Below are 7,736 nucleotides of genomic sequence, written 5' to 3' on the forward strand. Positions count from 1 at the left end.
GCCTCATTCTTCTGGCCACCCCAGTCTCTGGGCAGAGGAGGGGCTAAACTCATACGTTTCACTCAAATTTGGCCATTTTCAACTTCCGTTGCCCAAGCTTCTTCCCTTCGTGACCCCCTCAACACATTTAGCCTCTCTCAGAGACCATCAGTTTAATAATTTTTGGTGAAATAGAAATACTTATTTTTCCTCTGTGTGTCTTGAAAGATATTTTATATCTTTATAAAGGATATATATACTGTGTGTTTTGAAGGGTATTTTATATCTTTAAGGATATAAAGATATATCCTTTTTAGGAACATATGTTATCTTCTGTTTTATGGGTAAGGATTGGATCCTGGAAAAGTCAATGCCACCTCTAGTGGCACGTTCCTAACACATTCTGTTACACGCATCTTGGCTTATTTATGCCTGTCTTACCTTAATATATGAGTTAGTGAAACTCATTGTTGAAGGGTTTATTTTAATGAAAGACATAATTAATGTTATGATATTGAAGATACATCATAATAAAAAATAATTAACTTTGTGACTTTTCAGCCACTGATGCTTTGTCAGTTAGATCCTCCAAGAAGGAAATAGCAAGTAGAAAGAGAGATACATGGGAGGAAACTCCCTGAAGGATAACGCAGGGGGGAGCCTTCCTATGGGAATACAGGTCTTACACCTTTAAAGGTGAAAGTGAGGGAAAGGTCAGATAGGAAAAAATGCAAGCATAAGTCTCTTCACTGCGATACTTCCAAGGACAAAAATTCAACCACAAAGCAGCCTAGCTGGCCATCTTATGGGAACGAAAATACACATGGCACAGTAGAATTCTAGGCAGCTCTTAACATGGTGGCTACAAAAATTTATCTTAACATAAGCTGCTTCCTAAATATTGACTGGAAACCTTGTGGATAATCTTATTAAGAAAAATGTATTTGTGGACAGCCCCGGTGGCTTAGCTGTTTAGTGCCATCTTCAGGGCCTGATCCTGGAGACCTGGGATCGAGTCCCACGTCAGGCTCCCTGCATGGAGCCTGCTTCTCCCTCTGCCTGTGTCTCTGCCTCTCTCTCTCTCTCTCTCTCTCTCTGTCTCTCATGAATAAATAAATAAAATCTTTAAAACAATGTATTTGTGTATCCATGAGCATGTGTGTTTGTGCTTGGAAGAACATGCAGGAGAAAGAATAGTGCTAATATTCTAGACAGGTAAGATTGTAAGAGATATTTCTATTTTGGTTTTTGGCATTTTCTCAAAACATTGTACAAATTTATTAACTTGAAAAAGCAGGGAAGCTCTTCCCATATAACACACACCTGTGTGTATATGAATGCGCTTTCCAATGTGACTTGGAACACCTTCCATTCTGCATTCTTCCCCATGTATAACCTTGTTTTCTTGTTTGTTTGTTTTTTTTGAATGCACCACATTCGCATTTTTTTAAGCAAATGACAAAGACCCAGTTTACCAGCTTTACTTTTTTTTAAACCTAAGCTTAACATTACATATTTAAACAATTGTCAAATCTTACTAAGTTGCCAGCATTCATGCACAGCTAGAAAAACATCCTCAATTTATATTAAACAAGAAATGTATTACCATTAATGCATTAATATCTCTCACTACTAAATACTGAAAAAATTTGAAATTATTTTTGTGGAAGATTCATCCTGGCAATGTTAACTTCACAGCAGGCTGACTCTACTTGGCTCACGTTTCAAACACAATGGAAAAGCAGGTCCGTGCTGGTGTCAGTGTACGAAAGAGTCACGGCCACCTTGGATTATGTTGAATAAAAAAGCAAAGTGCATACAGAGATTTACAACAATTTTAAAGACAAAAACAAAACAAAACAAAACAAAGAAACCCCAAAACAATGGTCCTATTATGTGGTCCCAACAATAAACTCAAAAGTCTATGACAAATAGGGCTCCGATGAGCTGTGTATAAATACTTTAGGTACAGTTATACTGAAAGTTGAGTTCGTTTGAAATCTTCAAAAAAAAAAAAAAAAAAGAAAAAAAAGCGTTCCTGTCCGTCCTCAGTGGTGCCCGTTACAGCTAACATTTCTGCTACACGCGTGCGTTGTTACTTGTTATCCAAGCGCAGCAGCTGCTCCTTTTACCATATTAAGGACTTTAACTGGCCGTTCTCTTCAACTTCTACTCTTTCTTCACCATTCTCCACAATTCTCTTTGTAGTGATTTTTCTGCCATTAACCACTTTAGTAGAAGTGGATATAGATTTGAAGTTGCCCATCCCACCACCACCAAACGTCGTGGAAGAGAATGAAGCGAGGCCCCCGCGACCTGGCGATGCGAAGGCAGTAAATCCTCTAGCAAAAGAAGAAAAGCCTCGCAGAAGACGCAAATCCACTGGAGACGGAGGACCACGACCCGTGCCTCGGATCCTGCTCCCCCGGGGCCTCTTCGGCTCCCAAAGAAGTCCTCAAATGGGTCTTCTAGGAAGTCCAAGGAAAACGGGTCCCTTCCACCAAAACATTCCCTGAAGACATCATCTGGGTTACGGAATGTGAAGCCAAAGTCAAACGGAGTGTCAAAAGGAACTCCACCCCCACCCCCACCCCACCCCCACCCCCACCCCCACCTCCACCTCCACCCCCACCCTCACCCCTACCCCCACCTCCACCCCTACCCTCACCCCCACCCCTACCTCACCCCCACCCCCACCCTCACCTCCACCTCCACCCCCACCCTCACCCCCACCCTCACCCCCACCCCCACCCCCACCCCTACCTCACCCCCACCCCCACCCCCACCCCTACCTCACCCCCACCCCCACCTCCACCCCCACCCCCACCTCCACCTCCACCTCCACCTCCAGCGTTTAGTCCTTTGCCGTATCTGTCCTGGATGTCCCGTTTTTTTGCATCTGATAACACCTCATACGCCTCAGCTACTTGCTTGAATTCCCTCTCTTGCTTCTTCTTTATTTTCAGGGTTTTTAGCTGGATGCCACTTTAGGGCCAGTTTCCAGTTCGCCTTTTTAATGTCCGCAGCTGAGGCATGTCCCTGCACGCCCAGAACTTCGTAGTCCTCCACCACGTGTCAACAGGCTGCTGCGGTGAGTCCCGGGCGGGAGCGCGGCGGGGGCGGCGGCCCGGGTCCCCTGGGCTCCCGCAGGGCGGCGCTGGCAGCCGCGGCCTGTTTTCTTGTTTTAAAGAAGGGAAGGGATTGGGATCCCGGGGCAGTTGTGGAAAACTCACTCATGGCAAGGCAGGGCAAAGGGAAATCCTCAAACAAAACTTGACCATTAAAAAAATCTTGCCTGAGGCAGTAGTCGCTTGGTTCCAGTCCCCGGGTCATGCACAGGCGCAACCGGGAGCAGCCCCGGCTCAGCGTGCATCATGGATTGAGCGCATGGGGCGGTGCACTCCAAGATATGGCAGTGGAAGGCTGTCAGCAGGTTCTCCTGAAGGGCCGTGGGAGTGGGTCATCTCTATGGCTGCCCGTGATGTCTGCTTGATACGTTAGCCGGTTAAAAAAAAAAAAAACACTTTTACCATAAATTTCTTTTATATTAAAGCTATTTGACAAAGTCATCTTCTTATGGGGAAAAGATTCCAACAGAGATTAATAATGTATAACTTCTATCGCTGGGTATCTCTCAAATGTTTACTAAGACTCTGATATCTTAATTAGAGAATGTGAAAGGAGTTAAAATATCATTTAGCATTATTTAACATTCTAATAATCATAGGCAATATAAATAAACCACTAGATTGTATAATGGTGTTCTTTTAGTCTTATTTGTCACTTTTCTAAAGGTAAAGCTGCTCATCACTGCCTGAAAAGTCCGAAATTGGTAGCTGGATATACCTGCTTCTGATCAATCTGTCCTTTTGACCGTTTTGATTTTGATCTCCAGCCAATTTGTTTTCAATGGAGTCATCTGCTTCCAAAAGGACCAGAAAAACTCTGAGCCTGGGAATCAGGTCATCTGTGGTCTAATTTTACTTTGTTACAATGTAGCAGTGTGACCTTGCAGAAATGACTTCACCCCCTTGGGCTTCAGTTTCCACATCTGTGAAATGAGTTTATTAGATTAGATAATCTCTAGGCTTCATCTAGCCTATGAAATATCACAGTTGAAGTTGGAAGTTATGGATAAAATGTTTCTATATTTGTTATCAAAAACTAAAATAAGGACATGGAAGCTATATTTAGGAAATGTGTAGACCGCACACATGTTGGAAAATTCAATTAATATTTAAAACAATCTTCCAGGCCAGAAGGATAGGTTATTTTCTACAAAATACACTTTAATAAGAATAGGATAGATTGTTTGTCAATTTTTTTATTAAAGATTTATTTATTTATTCATTCAGAGAGAGCGAGAGAGAGGCAGAGACATAGGCAGAGGGAGAAGCAGGCTCCATGCAGGAAGCCCGATATGGGACTCGATCCCGGGTCTCCAGGATCACACCCCAGGCTGCAGGCAGCACTAAACAGCTGCGCCACCAGGGCTGCCCCTGTTTGTCAATTTTTAAAAATAAACCTTTTATTTTAGGACAGTTTTAGATTTACAGAATTATGGCAAAGATAATAAAGAGTATTTATTTGTTTTTGCTTTACACTTAAGTTTAAAAATATTTGTGGCAATCAGTGTTCGGTGTGTGTGGTTTTGGTGATGGAAGGGGCTGAGATGAGGCCAATAGGGCAGATTGTGGAGAGAATGGACTTCATATTTTATGTGAAAAGAATTTAGGCATGTAATGTGATGCAATCCTGGTGTGTGACTATCAAAAAACTTCCCAATGACAACCTAATACAAGCTTACCTACATTAATGATCTGGAATAGGGAAGTAGCAATCATATTGTGCTCCAATGTGACTACACCTCATCTAGATTGTTTTTGGGATCATTGAAATGCTTGTAGGAGGCTCAAAGAAGATGGAATGGTATGACAACAAATTTAAAAATTATTGTATAAGAGGAAAGACTGGATGAGTTGGTGAGGCTTAGCCTGAACAAGAGAAGACTTAGCAGAAACAAGCAACCAATTACTTTTAAATTAAATTTATTTTAAAAACCTAGGTAAATGACTCATATAATCAAAGAATTAAAGTGATGTAAAAGATATCAGTGCTTCTACGTCTGTTTCTACTCAGTTCCTCTATCCTGTTTAGGTATGATTTTTCATTCCTTTCTTTTGAATCCTTCCACAGTGATTCTTTTTCTTTCTTTTTTTTTTTTTTTAGATTTTATTTATTTATTTATTTATTTATTTATTTATTTATTTATTTATTTATTCATTCAGGAGAGACACACAGAGAGAGGCAGAGACAAGCAGAGGGAGAAGCAGGCTCCCTGTGGGGGAGCCCAATGTGGGACTCAATCCCAGGACCCTGGGACCACAACCAGAGCCAAAGGCAGACGCTCAACCACTGAGCCACCCAGGTGCCCCCACAGTGTTTCTTTAGGCAAGTAAATACACATATACAAAAGGAATCAAGCAATGTATGTTGTTTTGCAACTTATTTTTTTTTTCTTAATACATTTTGGAGATCTTTCCATATATATAAAGAAGGTACCTCATTTGTAGTTTAAATAGTTGTTTACAATCCCATTCTGTGAAAACATCACAGGTAACTTAATCAGTTACAAAAATCAATGTTTGAGTTCTTGCCCATGTTCTGTTGTTACAATGTTGTTATTCACAGGAAAAAAAAAAAAACAAGAAGAAATGAGCAGCAATGCTGATTTTTCACCTCAAATTAGTGCAGGCATATCCATAGGACAAATTCTCAGAAGTGGGGCCCCAGGTCAAAACCTAACTATGAATTTTTAACCTGAAAGATATTGCCTTATTGCTGTCCATAGGGGTGGTCCCAGTTTGCATATTTCAAGAGCAGTAGACCGGAATGCATGCCTTCACAGCCTCACCCACACAGAGTGTGCTCAAACTCTTGGAGTTTTGCCCACCCGCTAGGTGAGAAATGGCATCTCAATGCAGTTTCAGTTTCTATATGCCTCTGCTTATAATTGTAGGAGAATATCTTTTCACATTTTGGGGAGCCATTTTTTCCCTCTTAGAACTCTATGCTCAAGCCCCCTGCACAATTTTGCACTGTATTGTGTAGCGGCCGTTAGTGTCACACCCTTGCTCTGCTGGCACTCACCTCTGCAGACTGGAAGCTACTTGTGTCAACACCTGTGATGCTTGGCCTGCAGGCATTGTTTTCTGGCCACAGTGGCATATGGGGCAAGAGTACTGCAAAAGTCAGAAGAGCCAGAGGTTAATGCCCTAGAAGCTTTTTTGATCCAATAACAAACAGGGATTTGGTGCATAAAACTCCCATCTTCCTTTCCTCTTGATAGGGAGAAATCTGAGATCTATTTAACACTGTCTTCCAGAGTTTCCCTGTGGAGTTGAGCCCACAGTGGAAAATGGCTTGAAAACCCACCCTTTATTCCTTTTCTACTTTCCTACTCCATTCCAAGTACTTAATGATTTCATTTCCAAAGTAACCTAGCTGTATTAGAATTCTTGCCTCAGCCTTGGCTTCTGGAGGAACCCAAGCCAAACCATGTAGTCCTGTCCTTGAGTGCTATTCCAAGGGTAGTCTGCAGATGATGCTGGTTTGTGACCTGCTTGTTACCCATCTGATAAATTCAGAAATTGAGCATAAAGCCTTAGAAACTTTCAGGTTGTCTGGGTTGTGCAGTCGATTAAGCGTCCGACTTTTGGTTTCAGCTCAGGTCCTGATCCCAGAGTCTCTAGATGGAGCCCTGCCTTGGGCTCCACCCTTAGCATTGAGTCTACTTGAGATTCTCTTTCCCTCTCCCTCTGCCCCTGCTCCCACACACTATTTCTCTCTGAAAATTAAATAAATCTTTTTTTTTTAAAGAAAGTTTTATAGCAATTTGATGTCACCACAGTATTTAAGCATGTGATTTTGTGTTTTACACTCTGGTGCATGCAGGCACACAAACACAGAATCTTTGGTGAATTGGCAAAAACAAAAACAAAAGATCTGGCTTTTACCTCAGATAGCTGGAATGGCACTACTTTATATGATGGTACTAAGAACAATGGGTGGAAGTACAACTGGAAAAATTTTGTTTAGATATAAGAGAATTTTCTAATTGCCTAGGGTGCCTAGAACAGGAAGAGATGGCAGTCAACACTTACGAGAAGAGTGAGCCTGTTTAGCTGGTTGGCTGTAGAGACTGAAGAATCCTGTACTCACTGGCAGAGCTCTTTCATTTCAATAGATTCTACTACTCTGTCTTAATGAAATTTGAGCAGTAACTCATTCCTTTTCTTCTCTCTCATTTTCATCTATGTTCATTTTAAGTAGTCTTTCCTCTTAGGTTTTGTATTTTATTTGCTTGCTCTAGTGTTGTGTTTCTTTTTTTTTCCTTCTCTTTCTTTACGAGAAAGGATTAGAAGAAAATGGAATCAATATGCTGGTTGTGTTCTTTAAAAACCTGTTGACTATCTTAAAATGATCAGGGAAAGTTTAATTCTAGTTGGTCCTGTTTTGATAGCTTTTGGTGTACTGTGAGTTCTATTTCAGCAGCTGAGAAACTGTCAACTAGGTCATGTACTGAATCTTTTTTTTTTTTTTAAACACTAAAATTTCTCAACTGGTATTGAAATACTAAGTGAAAAGTATTATGAGATTTCCAAGGTGAGTCACTAGATCTCAAGAACAAATATGTTCACTCAGTGCATAAAGCCCTAGAGTGAAACCAGAGAGAAAGAAAACATTTGTCTTTGATC

General features: G+C 41.2%; 1 pseudogene; it reads right to left on the bottom strand.

Annotated features, from left to right (window-relative positions):
- Positions 1-1,427: 1,427 nt before the first annotated feature.
- Positions 1,428-3,054, bottom strand: LOC112674789 (dnaJ homolog subfamily B member 6-like; annotated as a pseudogene).
- Positions 3,055-7,736: the final 4,682 nt, after the last annotated feature.

This window comes from Canis lupus, chromosome 14 (genome assembly GCF_003254725.2).
Source record: "Canis lupus dingo isolate Sandy chromosome 14, ASM325472v2, whole genome shotgun sequence".
Lineage (NCBI taxonomy): Eukaryota > Metazoa > Chordata > Mammalia > Carnivora > Canidae > Canis > Canis lupus.